Source organism: Malus domestica, chromosome 17 (assembly GCF_042453785.1).
Source record: "Malus domestica chromosome 17, GDT2T_hap1".
NCBI lineage: Eukaryota > Viridiplantae > Streptophyta > Magnoliopsida > Rosales > Rosaceae > Malus > Malus domestica.
The window spans coordinates 31,290,617-31,311,618 of NC_091677.1; positions in this window are offsets into that span (position 1 = coordinate 31,290,617).

Genomic DNA, 21,002 nt, shown 5'->3' on the forward strand with positions numbered 1-21,002 from the left:
GCGGCAGAGACTTAGGTTGATCTATGGATGTGTAGAGATGGATGTATGGGTGAATGGTTGGTGTATGGCGTGATGGATTGAATGGTAGATGGTATGATCTATAATGGTGTGGCTGAGTGTTTTATTTATAGGGCTAGGGTACTCAGAAAATAATAGGAAAGGTTTAGAACTTAAAGAGAAAATGATTAAAAGTCAGAAATTAAAGAGAAAAGGAAAGGGATATGTGGCAAGGAAATGGAAAGGCATTTAATTGAAAATGGAATGTGATTTGGTGCAGGAAATAGGAAAGAAAAGCTATCGCTTGCACGACAAGGAATAGAAAGGGAAAGGAGAGGTGCGGCATCCCACTAGGGCTGGAATTTAGGTCTTCTAGAAGTTCTTATTTAGTGTCTTAATATGATTAGGAGTCTTCTTTGTTGCTGGAACTTAGGGACTTTTAGTATTAGGAAAGGTTAAAACCAAAGTAGGAAACCTTGGCTTAACATTCCTTCTTCTGGTGGGAATCCTTGTGTAAGTAGGAATCCTCATTCTTCTAGGAATCCATCTTCAATTAGGAATCCTTGCATCTTTAGGCCTTCAATTTCGTCCATCTCCCTTGCTCTAAGCATGTGATATCCATTCCAAGCCCAAAACTGCTCTAAAATGCACTTTCTTGCTACTTTGACCCTTTGAACCTACAAACACACAAAAATAGCTTAAAATACATAATTAACTAAGAACTAACAACATAAATGCACAGAACAAGCTAACTAAAGCGCATAAATATGCTTCTATCAGTGGGGTTTGCCTTGAATGGAAATTTTGGGAAAAAAAAATATAAGATTTAAACATTTTAGTGCTTCGAGTTGCTACTTCTGAATGCATATGAGATACTCAATTCAATATGGACTTCAAATGTATATAAATGCATATGAGATACTCCGCAGTGCTTTATGCTCTGAATTTTGGTAGTTTCGTAGTTGGGCCATTAGGAAGTAGTAGTTGTTCAGAAGATGCATATCCACTTTTGGAATATGTGTAATTCAAGTCTTTATTTTTTCTGTAGCAGACTTGCATATTTCTAAATTGGAAAGGAAAAATAAGCACTTTAGCGGTTCATGCAGAAGGAGCATGTAAAAGAAATGCACATGTAAAGGTTTCCATGAGTGAGTTTATAGTGCATCAATTTTTAATCTCTGGTTGTGCATCAAATTATCTACTGCTTTATTTCAATCCATTCAACTGCTAGTTTGGTTTATTGTGACTTTATAGTGTTCAAGTTTATTTTTGCTTGCTTGGATATGTAGTGGAATTGTCAAATTTGACCAATGTTTTGATCAATTAGTGGGAAAACAAAAATTAGAAGACTTTCTGTTCAGCATCCTGCAATCAATGATTAAGGGTTTTTATGTCATATTGGTATATACATGGTTAAGGCATTGGAATTCCATCGTTAATAATTTGAAAAAGCCATCAAATTGTTTTTTAGCAAATTCATCTAAAAAAATGTCCATAAATTTCCATCGATTGCAGCAAGAAAATGGTACAATTTGAAAGGCTCTGAATTGTTGATTGATTTACTATTTTTGGAATTTTCAGAATTTTGGGTTGTTTGAGGCAGAAGTTGGTTGCTTGCTTGACATTAAGAGGTGTATGATTAAACACCCAATTGACTTTGTTCTTTATGTTTTTAATAATTTAGAAAAAGTAGTGTTGATAATTGAGAAATCTGTGTTAAACATATTTACATGACAAATTCATCTTAGAGATTTGTTTGGCTTTGAAATTCCATCAAAAGCTAGGATTTTGTGCGATTAATTTTGTGAGGGAGATAAGGCACAACCTTCTCCATTGGTGGATTATTATCTGTCCTTAGTCTGAATGCATCAGTAAACATTGTTTGATTCACCACCAAGTACGATTACTAAAAACATATATAATAGAGAATTTATTTACTTTTTGATGAACATACTAGAGAATTCGTAAACATGCTAACAGAAAACACTCTTGATAAGCACTAGGGAATAATGTGATAGATATTCCAGGTCCTATATATGTAGTTAGTTGCTAGTGATTTTGTCACCAGAAAACTAAGTGGGTGACATCTTGGATTGCCAATGGACATGTGATACGGTTTTTTAAGACTAGGAGTATGTTCTTATTTATGGTTGGGAGCATCAGTAGTGGTTTTATCTAATTTTAAAGGATCCTTTGTTTGGATGAACCTTATCCGTGTGGTGCTAGGTCATGGTGGGTACAAGAAACGAAATAGAACTGTTTCTTCCTAATATATAAGTGTGCTGATTTAAGATATTGTTCTTTGTTCGTTTTGCCATGCCAACCCTGAAATCTGTATTTCTTTGTGATGGTTCAATTACAAATTTTAATTCCTGGTTGAGTGGATTTGTTTCAGATGGTTCAATTACAAATTTTGATTCCTCGTTGAGTGGATTTGATATTGGGATTCCCGGTTGAGTGGATTTGATATTGGCACTTGCTTAGAGGTAATTACTAATTTCTAACATATTTTTCTTTCAAAACCCGTCTTTAGAAAGTTCTGCCACATAAAACCGGTAAATATACATATTTGCACAGAAATCAAGTGCCCCCTTTGTACTATAATTGGTTTATAATGTTGCTGACTCTGATTGGAAATCATAGGTAATAGAGCATATGGAGGAAGAACAAGCATCTGAGTTTGGCAACGTGGTGCCAAGCATATGGACTTGAGTGGTGTTGATGAAGAGGAAATTTCTGGACCTTAACGACCTTAAGATGTTGGTGCTTGATCGTGTTCATGAGCTATTTTGCAAAGGGGTTTTGTTGTGGCTTATTAGTTTTGGTGAGAATACAACTATGCTTTTTAGTTTCCTTTTTGATAACAAGTATTTATTAGTAACATTGTTGAATAAGGCTTATTAGTTTTGGTGAGAATACAACTTTGCTTTTTAGTTTCCTTCTTGATAACAAGTATTTACTAGTAACATTGTTGACTAAGTATCTAATCTAATTTTGTTTGCATTGATTTGGGTATTTAATGGAAAGGCATATGAATGTGATAGATGGACACCAAAGGTGTGCATAATGGATAGTATAGTGCATTGCATAGCTTTAACACCAAAGGTGTGCATAATGGATAGTACAGTGCATTGCATAGCTTTAACATGTGTTTGCACTTTCAAGATGTAGTATAGATCTAGGTTCTATATTAATTTCTCATTTCATATCATATTATGTTTAAAGAATGTGGAGTTAAATAAAATAGCAGAAAATCATTTAGAGCTCTAGGAGTTATAATGGTGTTTTGGATGTTCCAGTGGATGTTGAGTGAGTGTTGAGTAAAAAAAAAAAAAAAAAAAAAAAAAAAAAAAAAAGAAGCCTTATTTGGAAGAGTTAGAATATAATTGCTATACATGGAAGAGTAGGAATATAACTATTAGGACAAAATGTTAAGCCTGCTCTCTTATCTATTTGACAATTGTTGATTTATTATAATTTTTTGCTTTTCCTGCATGTTGATGCAGGTTTGTGTTGGAAGTATGCCCACAAAGCCACTCATTTGATGTAATAGCTTTTTGGAATACTTAATGTATTAAACTTTTATATGTTTAATGGAGGGCAAAGCTTATTGTTAATCACTATTTATTGTATCATGTGTTTAAGCAATAAGGGAATCCAAGGGATGTATTTGATCTAAGAGACAAGTGATCTAAGTAAGTTAGATTATCGAGACCATTCTCTTATGTTCATTCCTAAAACGTTCATAGCCATAGGATTGCCAATTGGGCATTGACAATCCGCTAAGGTTAGTATGTGTTATGTTGACTCAAGCGTGAGTATGACTAGTCTCAAGTCATTTGGTGTTGGACACTAAGACAAACACATAGGTGCTCGAAAGAGTAATCGAGTACACTGAACTACGATCAAAAGAGAGTTCGAACATACATGTCATGTATGAACTCTAAAGTTGCAATATGCAAAGTAGTCCTTTGACCTGAGGCATCATAGATGTCTAATGGTTAGGTCCTTGATCTTTGATCATGTCAAACGACATTCCATCGGAGTGTCCACGGCATTGTTGGGGTCAAGATATCTAGTCATGTAGGCATATGAATGCACAACAAGGGATCTCTAACCTTCCATGGTGGAAGGAGAATACTCTAAGATATGATTCTAAAGTCTTTGGCCAAAGCATATGAATATGACTTAGGAAGTTTGTTCCAAATCATATTCAAGGGAATCATATAGAGATGTATCACATTGGATAGTAGACATGAAACAAACTATCACTCAAACAATGTGATTAAGAGTATTGTATTAGAGAAGGACCATATTGCATTGTAGTTGCAACTGGATAGGTTCTCCAACCAATTCTACATAGCTTGGGTAACCATGACATATTGCTAGGTGTCACTCATGGTTTGTGGAAGCCCTAAATGATTAGCAAACACTAATCATTAAGGGAGAATTGAAATGTGGTTTCAATTTCACAATCGATCGTTAAGAGTAACAATCGCCCACTACCTCGCTAATTGGAACCTAATGGATCGTACACCGAGTAAGGATGTATGTGAGGAAATTAAATGAAATGGATAAGCAATTAAATGGTTTAATTGAAGAATGGTCAAGATTAATTAATTAGTTAATTAATTTTACGAAAGGTTCGTATTGGGCTTTTAAGTTGGTTTTGGGCTTCGGGGCTCAAAAGCGTTTTGGTCCACAAGGCCCATTATGTTTAAGTTGTATGACAACTAAAACAAAATGGGCAATTAGTCCAATAACAAAGGTAAGGCCGGCCATAAGGGTGAGGGTAGCAAACTTGGATTAATTACAAGTTTGCCACTCACTTGAAATGAAGTATAAAATCAACTTTATAGCTTTATTTCTCATTAGGGTTTTCTTAAAGAAATTGGGTGAAACACTTTCTCTCATTTTTCTCTAAAGAGGCCAGCCACTTAGGGGAGGGATATCTAGCAATCTCTTCTTCCCTAAGTCATCCATATTATCTTCACAAAATACATCCTTGGTGTGGAGACTTAGAGACATCAAACTTTTGGTGTTTTGGAGAACAAATCCTCAAAGAATCAAAGGAGCACTAGAAGGAGGAAAATCACAAGGAATATTCAAGGAGCTTGCAGGTGACTTGAAGGCCCTCCACTTGGGTGAATCCCTTGTGTAAACAAGGATGAGCTACAAGGGTAAAGAAACTCTAAATCTTTACTTCTCTTTAATGTTGTTAAAGAGTTTATTGGTTCACCATATACTAGGCTTTGAAAGTCATGGGTTTTATGAATTGTTTTTTAATGCATGCCTACTTTAAAGTGTTAATAGCTTGCATATGTATTCAAATGTTCATACTTGTTCTTAGCTAGGACAAAATTTTTCCTTCAAGTGGTATCAGAGCCTAGGCCTAGTTTATGGTGAATCCTTTTGGGTTTTGTGATTTTCATAATATGTGATTTAAATGTTGTAAATGTTACAAGCTTTGTTCTTGCTTTTGAATATATAAATTTTGCTAGAAAATTTAGCATCTCAAATGTTGTAGATGTATTTCATTCAAGCATGAATATTGGAACTAAAATTTGGTGCCATGTATTTTGGGAAATTCGGCCAAATCCTTAGGGTGATTTTTTGGGTTCATGTTTGTCTTGTTAAAATAAGGTGACTTTTGGAAACCCTAAGTACCCTAGGATATTAGCCCTCTATTGAGTGGTGAAAAATTGAGTTTTGGTGAATGAAAACATTCATGGAGCTATTATGAGTTTTCATGGTGTTCTTCAAATGTTCTTGAAGTTCTTGCCAAGAACAAAAAAGTTTGAAGTTTTGATTCAAAAGTTTTATGTTTTTCATAAAGTTTTGGTTTATTATTTGATGGGTGATTGTTATTGGTGAGAAGTGATTAAATGGCTTTAATGTTTGTCAAAACTCATAAATGTTTTACAAAACATTTTCTTACAAACCATCAATTTCACCTTTACCTCACCCACCAAAATCAACTTGCATAAAATCCTTTCACACTCCTTTACCACTCCAAAACCAGCCACCCCCTAGTGGGGGTACTTTTGGGGTCTTTTATGCAATTACATAAAGTTTTGATACTTTTGTGTATTTGCACTTTGGCCCAAAAGTTTACGTTTTTACGTTAAGGCCCTAAAACACTAAAGGACGAATTGTTTTGATCCTTTAATGATGTTTTTACATTAATAAAATTTTGGGATCTAGTTGTAATTACATGAAATTGTGGACTATTGTGTTTTTACAAAGTGACCCCAAAAGTTTTTGTATTTGCATCATGGCCCAATTGTTGTGGTCATAGTTTCCTTTTGGCCCAAATAAAATGAGAACAAAATTGTTTTGTCTCTTTAATGAGAATTGGATTTTCATTTCATTTAGTTCCATTTAAATCAATTCTATGGATCCAAAAACCAATTGTTTAAATTACTTTCTTAGTTAATGTGATTAATTGAGAAAAGGGTGATTATGAACCAAAGGCCTCGATAATTGAGCTATGTGATTGGTCGCTTTACATTATGAATGTTTGGGTTTGGTAGTGTAGATTTGAATGTAATTTGATTAATTCAATTTGTTGTAAATGGACATAAGTCCATCATTTGTGTTGTAAAGGGCATAAGCCCTTCTTATTATTTCATGTATTCCTTTTGTTCATATGTATGCAAAATGGAATAGTTGGGTCCAACGCCCAATAGGAAATAACGGTTTAATTGGATTAAACGCGTAACTAAAATCAACAACTATCTACCTTAAACCCAAGGTCCAACACAAGGCTCGTGTTGGATCAAATCGAACGGTTCATAATCATCCTAAAACCTAATATGACTATATAGTCCATATGAGGATGCAATGCATTCGTTAGTAGTTCTATATAGTCTCGCTTGTTTCTTCGAAATAGTGGGAGTATTATAAACTACTAATTCATATTAACTTGGACCAATGGTTGTGATAGGCCCAAGTTCTTTTAATGTGATTAAAATGTTTTGATGTAGCCCAAAACTACTCCCTCAAAACGAATATTAAGTTGATAAGCGAGAGATGTTTTGAATATCTCTTCGTAGGCCTTCCACCATGGTGGGATCCAATCGTTTGTGACTCATGCACCGGCTTCATCCTATAATGGGGAAGTTCAAAGTATGTGCTTACATCCAGGAGGAACCCATAAACATATGATGAGGTGAGTGTAGACAACGAGTATGACCAACATGATATAATTCTGAGGTTGTGCTTGAACCTCTACATAAACTAAGCATGGTGGGAATGACTTAACTAAGTGCAATGGTGCCAACATGATATAATTCTGAGGTAATCATTCTCTAGAGGCCAAACAAGATGGGTATTTACAAGAGTTGTAAATGAATAATGCGTTATTCTCTCATCATTATTTTTGCTAACCAACATGATATAATTCTGAGGTGGGCTTGGTAATGGTGAGTCTCCCATACCCCGCTAAGAGTTCAATATAACTCTCGAATTCTATTGAGGGATGTGGAATTTGCCAAAAATAGTGGGTGGTACTATTTGATTCGAAGACCCAATCAAATAGTTTTAATCAAACAATCTAATACGATTTCTGTTATGTTATGTAGTGAACGACATGCCTAAAATTATACCCACCATTATACTTGACAAAAGGGGCCTTAAGGGCCAACGTTTCCTTGCTTGGTATCGCCATATTGAGAATGTCTCAAAGGTGAAAGACATATTGTATGTGCTTAAGCAATCCCCTCCTCATGTACCTCCTACGAAACTAGCTTCAAAGGAGGAGTGTCAAAATTATGTTAGACACTATGAGGATGACTTACAAGCCAAATGCTTAATCCTCACTTCACTTAGTGAGGAGCTTATGAAGCTACATAAGCACATGAACACTTCTTGTGCCATGGTTGAAAGTTTGCATAAGATGCATGACATTGAGACTAGTAATGTACGATTCTCAAATGTTTGTAGTCTAATGAATGCCAAGATGGCAAAGGGGGCATCGGTCCATAAACATGGACAAAAGATGGAAAAGATATTTAAAGATCTTAAAAGTTTAGGAACTTCCATCGATGGGAAAATGGCCCAAGAATTTTTCCTTGCATCTCTCTCGGATGATTTCACTAAGTTTATTGTAAACTATAAAGTGAATAGATTCGATCATTCTTTGAAAGAGATGATTGACATGTGCTGTAAATTTGAAAAAGGTTTCAAAAGGGACAGTGGGAGTGAGAATGCAAACACAAGGAAAAGGTTGCATAAGAAGAAGGCAAAGAAATCCAAAGGAACATGCTTTCATTGTGGAAAGGATGAACGTTGGAAGAAGAAATACAGGGTGCACATTGCGAGCCTTATGACACGAACTTTTGAAAAGACTATTTCTGTCATAGAAAGTGCTTTTACAGTGAGCTCCAATTCCTGGATACTTGATTCAGGCGCTAGTCAACATATTTGCAATACGTTGCAGAGACTAGCAGGGAGCAGGTCACTGCGCAATGGGGAGATGGTTGTGCGAGTTGGGAACTGCACTAAAATCTCTGCAAAAGCAATAGGCACCTATATGCTTAACCTACCCTCTGGGGAAGTCCTGGAACTTAAAAATTGTTTATATTTTCCTTCATGTATAAAGAATTTGATTTCTATCTCTAACCTTTTACGAGATGGGCACTCAGTATTGTTTGACAAAATGAGTTGCACTTTATACTTGAACGGTCGTATTATCTCTCATGGTAATATGATAGAGGGACTTTTTCACCTAGAGACGAATAGTGGGACGCACTGTATTGAAAGCGGGAATACCTCAAAACCCAAAAGGGCTAGAGAAGAAGTTAACCAAGAAAAGATGTGGCATCTTAAACTTGGACATGTGAACCTTGATAAGATTCGCAAGATGTCGAAAGACGGATATATCCGCCCATTAGGTAATGACCGGATGGGTACTTGTGAATGTTGCTTGAAAGGGAAGATGACCAAATCTCCATTTACTGGAAAAGGAGAGCGTGCCACTGAAATTATAGGGTTAATCCACACTGACCTATGTGGACCTATGTCTACTACATCGAGAGGAGGCTTCTCCTACTATATCACATTCACCGACGATCACTCTTGGTTTGGCTATGTGTATCTTATGAAGTACAAGTCAGAATCCTTTGAAAGGTTCAAAGAATTCAAGAATGAAGTTAAGAAGCAAACTGGGAAACAGATAAAGACCCTAAGATCGGATCGAGGGGGTGAATATCTGAGTAACGAGTTCCTAGATTATCTCAAAGAGTGTGGAATTGTATCACAGTGGACTCCACCAGGAACTCCTCAACATAACAGAGTTTCTGAGAGGAGAAACCGAACCTTGATGAACATGGTTCGTTCTATGATGAGTTCCGCTGATCTACCAATATCATTCTGGGGATATGCACTACACACAACAGCTTATTTGCTAAATGCAGTGCCCTCTAAATCTGTTCCACAAACACCATATGAGATATGGTATGGGAAGAAGCCAAGTCTTAAACATCTTAAGATTTGGGGTTGTCCAGCATATGTTAAGAAACAAGATGCTGGAAAGCTTGAAGCGAGATCCGTTAAATGCTATTTTGTGGGGTATCCTAAACAGACTTATGGATACGAATTCTATCACCCTGACGACCAGAAAGTCTTTGTCGCCAGAACTGCTATATTCATGGAGGATGAATTCGTTCTTAAAGGAACTAGCAAGATAGAATTGAAAGAAATTAATGAGATTAATGATGAACCACAAACCAGCACTCAACAAGTTGACAACCCTGTTCCTGAACCCCTAGCTCCACGTAGATCTGAACGGGTTAGTAAGCCACCTAAGAGGTATGGCTTAGACAATGACTTTGCGGAATTGCACCTTCTAGGTGACAATGACACAAAGGAGGACCCTAGGGACTACACTGAAGCAATGTCCGACATTGATTCAAAGAGATGGCAAGAGGCCATGAAATCCGAGATGGATTCCATGTATCAAAATCAGGTCTGGACTCTTGTAGACCCTCCAGAAGGTATTGTACCTGTTGGAAACAAATGGGTCTTCAAGAGGAAGATAGGCGTTGATGGGAACGTGGAGACTTATAAGGCTAGACTCGTAGCCAAGGGTTACAGGCAACGAGAAGGGATTGATTATGAAGAAACTTCTCTCCTGTAGCCATGATTAAGTCCATTCGGATTTTGCTTGCTATAGCTGCGTACCATGATTATGAAATCTGGCAAATGGACGTGAAGACGGCCTTTCTGAACGGCTACCTAGAGGAAGAGCTCTATATGACTCAACCCGAAGGTTTCGTGTCCAAGTCTGAAAAGACTAAGGTATGCAAGCTTCAAAGGTCCATTTATGGACTTAAGCAAGCCTTCAGGAGCTGGAACATTCGTTTCGACACTGAAATCAAAACGTTTGGTTTTACTCAAAACGTTTGGTTTTACTCAAAACGAAGACGACAATTGTGTTTATCAAAAGGTCGTTGGGGAAGTAGTAGTATTCCTAGTGTTATATGTAGATGACATATTACTATTCGGGAATGACACTGCAATACTTTCTTCTGTAAAAGTGTGGTTGTCCAAAACCTTCCACATGAAAGATTTAGGAGATGCATCTTATGTACTTGGGATAAAGCTCTATCGTGATAGATCCAGAAGATTAATTGGATTATCCCAATCTATGTACATTGATAAGGTGCTAAGTAGGTTCCAGATGGAACAATCTAAGAAAGGTTTTCTTCCTGTTAGACATGGAATTCACCTTTCTAAGTCCATGGAACCTAAGACTCCTGAAGAGATACGACAAATGAATGCCATTCCTTATGCTTCTGCCATAGGGAGTCTCATGTATGCCATGATATGCACAAGGCCTGATATCGCATATGCTGTGAGCATTACTAGTCGATATCAATCTAACCCAGGACCAGAACACTGGGCAGCTGTCAAGACGGTCCTTAAGTACTTAAGAAGAACTAAGGACATGTTCCTCGTATATGGAGGAGCGGCAGAGTTGCGAGTGGAAGCCTATACAGACGCAGATTTCCAATCTGACGTCGATGATAGAAGTTCCAACTCCGGATATGTATTCATTCTGAATGGTGGGGCTGTAAGTTGGAAGAGCAAGAAACAAAGTGTAATTGCTGATTCCACAACAGAGGCCGAATATGTCGCTGTAGCTGAAGCCGGCAAAGAAGCGTTCTGGATGAAGAAGTTCATCACTGAACTTGGGGTGGTTCCAACCATTACATCACCAGTAACTTTGTACTGTGATAATAGTGGGGCGATAGCTCAAGCCAAGGAACCCAGGGCACATCAAAAGAACAAGCATTTTGACAGATGCTTTAATATCATTAGAAGATATGCTGCCGAGGGGAAAGTCAACATTCTCAAAGTTGCTTCAGCCGATAACGTAGCAGATCCACTGACAAAGCCAATGTCTCAAATCCAGCTTGACCGTCATATGGATAAGATGGGTATTAGATACATGGGAGGATGGCTTTGAGTGCAAGTGGGAGATTGTTGGAAGTATGCCCACAAAGCCACTCATTTGATGTAATAGCTTTTGGAATACTTAATGTATTAAACTTTTATATGTTTAATGGAGGGCAAAGCTTATTGTTAATCACTATTTATTGTATCATGTAGAGGAAGACCTAGGAAAACTTTGGAAGAGACTCTAAGGAAAGACTTAGAGTACTTGGATCTAATGGAGGACATGACACAGGACCGAGCACAATGGCGTTCAAAGATTCATATAGCCGATCCCACTCAGTGACTTGGATTTTCCAAGTCTCCAACCGAGAAGTTTTCCTCACTCGGGAAATTAAGGGAATACTACCTCAACCTACATGCTCCACTCACAAAGCTTCAACATACAAGCTTCAACAAAATAAAATTCAGAGAACTTAGCGAAGAAGGCTTTGGTGCATTCAACACAATACGTTGAAATGAAGGAGAGCTATTTATTGATATCCCTGATAAGTCACAAATATGTACATATACATGAGTCAAAATAAACAAACAAGAGGGAGCCTTCACAAAGGTTGCTTAGGAGAAGTCTCAGTAGTCGGTAGAGCCCCAGAAAGAGCAGGCACTGGAGGGGGATCATTTGGAGCCTCAGTACTGGACAGAACCCTAGAAGGAGGAGGCAGCAGAGGTTGATCATTTGGAGCTTCATTACGCGGTACAGCCCCAGAAGACGAAGGCAATAAATGCCTTTGGAACAAACCCACAAATCTCTGATGATCAAGTAAAACATGACCATCAGATTCCTTCATTTGGTCAAGCTTCCTCTTCATGTTTGTAGCATAGTCATGTGCGAGCCGGTGCAACTGTTTATTCTCATGCTTGAGCCCTCTAATCTCCTGTTTGAGACTCATCACTTCAGCCGCCAATGATTCAACTTGGCGGGTTCGAGCAAATAGGCGTTGGGCCATGTTTGACACAGAACCTGCACACTGAACACTGAGAGCCAGAGAATCCTTAACAGCCAACTCATCAGACCGTTTGGAAAGTAGTCAGTTATCTTTAAGAGTGAGAAGGTTCTTGGCCACTACCGCAGCGGTCATATCATTCTTCATCACGGAATCCCCAACAGTAAGAGGACCAGTAGGGGAGACGAAGGATGGGCGCCATATGTTGTCTGGAGAAGGCGTGGCTGCCTCTTCAACAAGGTTCAAGTCAAAACGACGGTCGGAGGGGCCAGACATTTTCAAAGGTGCTGAAGAGAGAAGAGGTCGGACAAATCAAGATCTTAGAAGTGCAAGAATGGAGCTTCTATTGGTGGAGATTCAAGTGTGCTTTGGAACTTAATGCCAACCTCTATAAAAATCTGCACTCGACGGAGCTTCAGAAAGCGAAGAGGCGTTTGCTTTCTCAAAAGCTGGGCTGCTCAGAGACCACGAGACGTTTGCTTTCTCAAAAGTTGGGCTGCTCAAAGACCACGAAGGCCGATCTCAGAAATCGAAGAGGCGCTTGCTTTCTCAAAAGCTGGGCTGCTCAGAGACCACGAGGGCCGATCTCAGAAATCGAAGAGGCACCTATTTTTCCAGCCTTGTCAGCACCTGTTAGCTTTGCGGAAATTATGGGCATTATGTCGAAGATTTCTGGTGAAGTAGAAAGCACATGAATCTTACTGTTCAATCACCCACTTTCCACACGCAACATTAGCTCATGGGTACCACAGATAACTTTGCTAAAGTTCTCTGACAAAGTTGAGACACGTGAAGCTTGCAGCTCCCACTACACCGCTCTGACCAAGAAGGGTAAAAGAATAGCAAAGAAACAGCACTAACAAAGTTTAGACACATAAATTTTGAAGGTCTAGCTACCATATTATTACCCACAAGGGTAAAGGAACAGTACCACTGCTGGATAACTGGAAAATCCCTGTGTGTCAACCTCTGTGCTTCGTGGCAAGATAGACTAGCCAATATGCCCAACCTTTTCTCACATTCGAGAAAACACTCCCAACAAGACTGCTTGCTCCAAAATCGAAGAGGCACCGCCCTCCGAATCTCGAGAGCCAGACTCCCAACATGATTACTTTCTCAAAAATCGAAGAGATACCGCTCTCCGAATCTCGAGAGCCAGACCCCTAGCAGGATGGCTTTCTCAAAAATCGAAAAGGCATCGTTCTCCGAATCTCGAGAGCCAGATCTCCGACAGGATTGATTGTTCGAAAACCGAAGAGGCACCACTTTCCCAACTTCAAGAGCCGGATCTCCTTGGATAAAGCTTGTTTGTAATCTTTACACGCAACATCAGCTTTCCAGATACCACAGACCACTTTTTCAAAGTGCTCTGACAAAGTTAAAACATGTGAAGCTGGCAGCTCCCACTACCGTGTTATGACAAGCAGGGTAAGGGAATAGCATTACTACTTGTTAGGGAGACTCCTATATATGTTGACCTCCATCCCCAACAGACGGCAGACCTGCAAAAATGCTCAACCCTTCCTCATATCTGAGAGGGCACTCCCAAAGAAGCCTTTCGAAAGATTCAGCTTTCTTTCCCCCCGATAATACCTCTGCAAACAAGCTATACTAGAGCAAGAATATCTCATATCATCAGGGTTAAAAGCAAGAGTATCCCATATCATGTTTTTTCCCTGTCTTTTCCTTTGGCCTTGTTCTTACCTACAAGACAAAGAGAAAGAGAGCAATCAGTCAGCACTTGGAATCAAGCTTCCAGTCAGAAACTGACTGTCTGGAACCCCTTACTTGATTACTTACCTGGCATTGCTCTTGAGTACTCATCTTCAACATCTTATGCTTCCAGGGAAGATACCGCATCTGCCTGAGGAACATATAGGGCAAGTGAGAAGGATACAAGGAAGCATGTGGAGACAAGCGTAACAGCACACGTGCCGATACATCCACTACTCTGTCAAAAGCAAAAGTATCCCATATCAGCAGGGTCAAACGTACTATAGATTTGATGGACTTGTTTTGACCCTCAAATTCTTCAGTCGGCCTTATACTCTGGAGGAAACCAGAAAACCTTCCAGCCCAGTTCAAGAATAAGCCTGTGGAAAGTTACTTCTTCAAAAGCAAAAGTATCTCATATCATCTCTTCTCATTTTTCTTCTCTTTATCCTTCATGCTGCCTGCAAGATAGGGAGAATGTGAACAATCAGCCGGAACTCGAAATCAAAGTTCTGATCTGGGACTGATTGCTTGGAGCTTTGATTGCTTACCTTGTCTGTCACCTCTTTCAGCAGATCCCCTAGGTCGGCGACTTGGAGGACTCCTACTACATGGTTTGTATCGCACTTGACCAAGCCTGAAACTACAAGTAAGCTTCAAGTGAAATTGATACATTACCTTGTGTATCTCCACCAGTTAAAGATACCACCCCTGGATGGAGGAAGAGTACTTCCAGAGAAGATGCCACATCTACCTACGAGACAGATAAGGCAAGTCAAGACGATACCACACTCCGAAACTTAGAAGTTTCGTGATTACGAGATCATTCTCCCACAATATTTCCTAATGTCATTTGTACTAAATCATTCACTTGTACTCACTAAAAGAGAGCTTGAACCTATGTACTTGTGTAAACCCTTCACAATTAATGAGAACTCCTCTATTTCATGGACGTAGCCAATATGGGTGAACCATGTACATCTGGTGTTTGCTTTCCTATCTCTATCCATTTATATACTTATCCACACTAATGACCGGAGCAATCTAGCGACGATCACAAAAAGCGACTGTTTTCCCGTAGCAATCTATTTTGGCATGATTATAATGCAACCAATCTGTGCCTAAAATCACATCAAAATCAACAATATCTAACGGGATAGGATTAGCTAGCATAACTACCTCCTCCACCATCACTAGACACCCTAAATATACACAATCAACATGACATCTCTCCCCTCTAGGCATATCAAAGTCTAAATCATACCCTAGAGGTGTAGGATGAGGTTGTGTCACTTGAGCAAATGTATGAGAAATGACAGAATGCGTAGCTCCACAATCAATTAAAACTCTAGCAAAGTGACCAATAATGTTTAACGTACCTATGATCAAGTCCGGATGATTCTGAACACCCTGCAAAGAGATATTATTAATACGTCCCTGGGCTTGATGTCGTCCTCCACGACGTCTACTAGTTTGATTACCTCACCTCTGCACACCTCGCCCCTGACTTGGCTTACCAGATTGCCTTGAAGATCCCGCACTACTGGAAGTAATCTTTACTTGCTGAGGCTTTCTTTCCTGATACCATTGAGATCCACCAGGTGGTACGGAAGGATATTGCATATACCCTCCAGGATACTGAGAATACCCATTCTGGTAATAGGGATCCTGCGAATACTGATACTACCTTGAAGCATAAGGAGTGGCATCGCCCTAATAATGGTAAGCACCACCTCGACCCATCTGACCATTACTAGCAGACCTTGGAACTTGCTGGATCGGCTTTGGTGGTGGCATAGAAGGCTGCTGAGGCCTCTGCTAACTCTAAGGACAAATTATGGTTTTATGTCCCATTTGCCCATAAGTAAAACGTCCACTGCTGCCTCTCCTACACTCTCCAAAATGCCGATTATTACATCTACGGCACAAGGGGGCACTTCCTCTTCCAACATCTCCTTGCCTATGGCCTTTTGAAAATCTACCACCTTTTATTTGACCAGTGGCACTAAAACCTCCACTAGAAAAGTTAGAACTAGTTCCACTCCTCTTAAAGCTCTTAGTCTTGCGAGGTCATTGAGAAGACTAACCTTTACCTTTATCATCTCGCCTCTGATTCCCATCCTTTTCTTCCTCTTCTTCACTCTCACTGGGCATATTTTCTGAGTCCTCAATCCTTAACAAAATCTCATTAAACTCCTGGTAAGTGGCACAAGGAATCAAGGTCGCTATAGAATGCCATTTCTTCTTAGTACCCAGTCTGAAGCGACGGAGCATCTCAACCAGATTAGCAGCAACCTCTGGATGATAACGAGATAAGTCAGTCAATCTCCTATAATACTCATTTGCTATCATCTTCCCCTACTTCAACTGAGTAAACTCTTGCTTTTTGCAATCAATGTACTTAGGGGGAATAAACCTTTTCTGAAACAACTGTTTAAACACTTCCCAGTCTACAATTTCCTCTAAGTCAACTGATAGGATTTTTGTCTCCACCAAGATGTAGGCTCCGGACCTAAAAACCAGGTACTCGTCTCGACCCACCAATCAGGAGGAAGATTCCCTTGACTCTGCATTACACGAAAAGTCTTCTCAATATGATTGATCCATTTCTCCGCTCCTTTATGTCCTTTATTCCCCATAAAATGATTCAGCTTCAAATTATACACAGTCTTAAGAGGTGTCCTTTGGGGAGAACGAAGCGAAGATTGAATGGCATTAGCTATAGCTTCCCTTAACTGAGCAATATTGGGGGAACTAGGCTCAACAGAAGGACGTGGATCTCTACGAGGCAACATAGTTCTGACAGAAGACATCAAAATAATTAGAAATTCTCAAGATATGCAGGACTGCAAACATAATTCTTTGATACCAAACTGACACACCCCGACCTAAATCAGGGCGTGCGGGCCGTCACGTGAGGGTGACATAGCCAAGTGCACAATACGAAAGCAAAAAGAGATATAAGGAATTACGGATAATAAAAAAAACAAATCAACTAGAGTACTAGCTAAGATAAATTGCTAGAACGAGATTAAGTGTGAAATACACAACCAGAGCATAAATAGTCTAAGTGCAGTCAACCAGGATAAGTACTAATTATACAACACTTATGGGTGATCCTACATTTATGATGCTCTGTCAGAACCATCGTTGAGATCCTCGTGATCCACCAAAGCACTCCTACCTAAAACCTAGAGGGGCGCAAAACAGAAAGTGTGAGTGGGCAAAAACAAAGCTTTTCAAAATCATTTCATTTCTCAAAGTTCTAACTCCTCGCCGTAAAACCTGTATAATTTTCCTAGAAAAATAGAATATATACATATCTCAAAACCATGCTTAAAAAACGATATTCATAAGTATGCCATGCCAAAGTATATCAATGAAGTGCCATAAAAAACCCAGGTAAAATATAACAATGACAGGTATCACAACAACCAGATCTCCCTAACTCAACTGCACGGCTGAGTCTATAGCTCATAATCAATCTTAATCATATCCAATCAAATCAAATCCTGTGCATGAGTCGGAACCACCTAAAGTGGTATGTACGACAAGACTAGGTGTAAAATAAATATACTCTAGTGCTACGATCACGTGAAGGCTGTGCAAATAATTACGGGTTACCTATGAGTCGGAACGACCTAAAGTGATCTGTACGACAAGCCTGTGCACCTAACTTGGATCCAAGGTAAGATATGGTACGGGAGATGAACATCACGTGAAGGACTGCGCCCTAACTCTAGGCGGGAGCATGAACACTGGGGTGCAGGTTTATGAGCTCTCAATACATCACATCATACATCACATAACCGAAACAATCTCATACCTTTGATTTTTGAACTTACCTGGCACTTACCTGTGCGTCCGCAACACCAATCATGAATGTATGCAACTACTAATGCATAAATAAAATAGATAGAAACTTGCATGGCATTTCCAAAACATTTATTCATTTAAACATATTTTCTAGGAAAAATCTCAAGTATATAGGTATATATGGAAAACCAAAAGCCCACTCATTGGTATGTCGAAGGGTCGTAGTCCCCGAGCCTCGATTGATGGTGCTCGTCCTCAGGATAGGTCTCACCTATATGCGAAATAATTGAATAAACATTATTTAAATCACATACACAAAACTAGGACATAACTTCTCATACAATGCTTAAATGGGGTAGTTAAATATACCACCATGATCTACTCAACCTTAGGAACTTCCTCATATTTTTAGAAAATTTTTTTGATGCCCCACGCGCCGCCATGTGCCGGCAATAGCACAGCCAGACGTGGCCCCACACGGGGCCACGTTCCTGGCACGCCTAACAAAATCTTTAACGGCGTTAGGGAATATTTCGTCAAAAAGCAGCAAATTCTGTTAAAACTAACCTGATGCCATCAGAATATTCTGTCGAACTTGATGGAATATTCCGTCGTCTTCAACCTTCGAACTCTAGTGACTGACGCCTTCGCCAGAAAACTGGAAAACTTCAAATTGTCATATCTTCTTCGATTCTCAACCAAAATTCTCAAAATTTATATCAATTTGAAGCTTAGGATGAGCGGAACAAAACCTTACCACTTTCAAGCCTTGAAATCCACTGGATTTCGCCGGAGGAACCTCGATAATTCGGCCAAACTTGAAACATGCCAAACTCGACTTCCCGACGTCCAATTCATTTCGGTTTTCTTCTCTGAGCTTCGTGAATATGTCCTAAAGCTCATGAGCATCTTAACATCCCTTAAAAACTTCGAAATCACGAGTGCATGAACAGTACTCAAAATCTGAGATTCTGACTTCTTGGGTTTTCGGGATTTTCATGTCCAACCATCACTACCATTCGACTCCTAAGCTTGCAAGGAGTCTAAAAACATTGATCACCACCTCGATTTGTGAAGTTTGAAAGGGTTTTGAGGTTTGTCCGTACAGGTTGTACGGAAATGGCAAGAAATCCGAGGAAGGGAGGAGAGAGAGAAGTCAACGGGAGTGGTGTGTGTGAGTGTGAGTGTGTGGTCCAGTTTTGGGCTACTAACAACCACAAAACCATAATTTTTAAGTTCTAAAAACTTAGGAACTAATTAGATTAGTTTAACACCAAAACTCAAACCACAACACTACACCATACACTCAACGTCCAAGGGTATTCTAGTGAATTCACAGCATCGAAAAAATATATTTCGGGATGGGCTGTGACACCTCTATTCCTTAGGGAAACAGAGTATTTTTTTCAACCACATCTTTTGTAATCAACTCGGTTGAATGTATATAAAAGCCAAGCTGCTTATCTTACCAACACCGTTCACTCATCTATCCCTTTGTTCATCATGATTATGTTGAACTTTTTCCAGGTTAAATGTGTCTTATTCATTTAGTTAAGGCTGGTGCATTCAAGTCATGCAGCATCGCGCGTGCCAATTTACAAGTAACAAACTAAATCAATATGCACTTTGGACCAATGATTAGTTATTTAATTGCATGTAACAAAATTAAACCAATATGAGATTGTCAATTCTTAAGCATGAAGGATAATTAACCAAAGTCTTGTAATAGAAGATACAACAAAACAGGTATTTAAAAACTCCCATGGCCAGTGGGTTTGTCAATGGGTCAGCTAGCATCAGTCTCGCGTCAATGTCATCTATCGATACTTCTTTGCCCACATGAAAACACCATCAAAACATGATAAACAAGATGATTAATGTATTTTGTAATATGTGTCTAATGAAACAATCATCTTTGGTCCTTTATCAAACTCATTGGAATTTGCTTAAATGCTTCCAATGAAGCATCAATTTCATCTTGCAGATAAACTAATTATTCAATGAATCACATGTCATGAAGTAGAAAATAAACATGTACTTTATGTGTCTGCAAACATCTTCATTTTATGATCCTCTTAATCAGTTTCCAATGAAATTCTTCAATGCTTCAAATGAAGCTGGCCCTAGCTGCAAGTACTGCTAATAAATATACATACATGAGCACTCTCAAAATGCAACTAAATAAAAGCTTTAGTCACACAAAATTGTTTCAAGAATCAAAAAGTCATGAATAAATATGAATGAAAAAAAATCACAACAGTATCACAATTAATCTTTCATGCATAATATTCCTCTAACGTTCATTTAAACATGCATGATGGATACACAAAACCAGAACAAAGAAAATCAAACGGTACAAATCAATTAGACCATAGTCAAACCGATATTTAACATTAGTTCTTAATGCCCTCAAACTCTTTATAAAGACCAACTTGTAACCATCCAATGAAACCGTATGCATGAGACAAGGAAGATAGACAATGCACATATACATCATATATACATTATATATATTCAAGCAATTTAATCATGTTGTATCTTAAAAGATCGTGTTTTAACTCCAAATCTTCAGCAACCGGTTTCAAAATATTAAACATTTCATCAAAGAAGGAAAATTTAGCTTTAGTTCACTCTTTCAACTTGATTGTGACAATACAAGAACAACTCTCACAATCTTTTAGAGCTCAATATCTGTAGAAAAAGTTAATGAGCATGAAACCCAAACTTTCTTATATGTATTTTCCCACATGGGCAAAGCACTCATTAATTTATTATTTCACAAAACCTACGAATGATAGTTGCTTAAAATTTTAAACACCATAGATTAGAAGTCCAAAACTAGATTCTAGGAGTTAGTCCCAATTACGTTGGGATTTACTATAATTAATTTTACTTTTCTAAACAAACAAATAAGAATTCTTGTGCAATTCAGAGCGCAGATGGGAGAAAGGAATCATCATTCTCAAACAAAATACTTAAAAGAAATAGCCTTTTAACTCCTTTCACAGGATAAGAAAAGAACCATCGAACTAAAGCCATATAAGAAAAGAACGGTCAAACCAAAGGCAGAAAGGT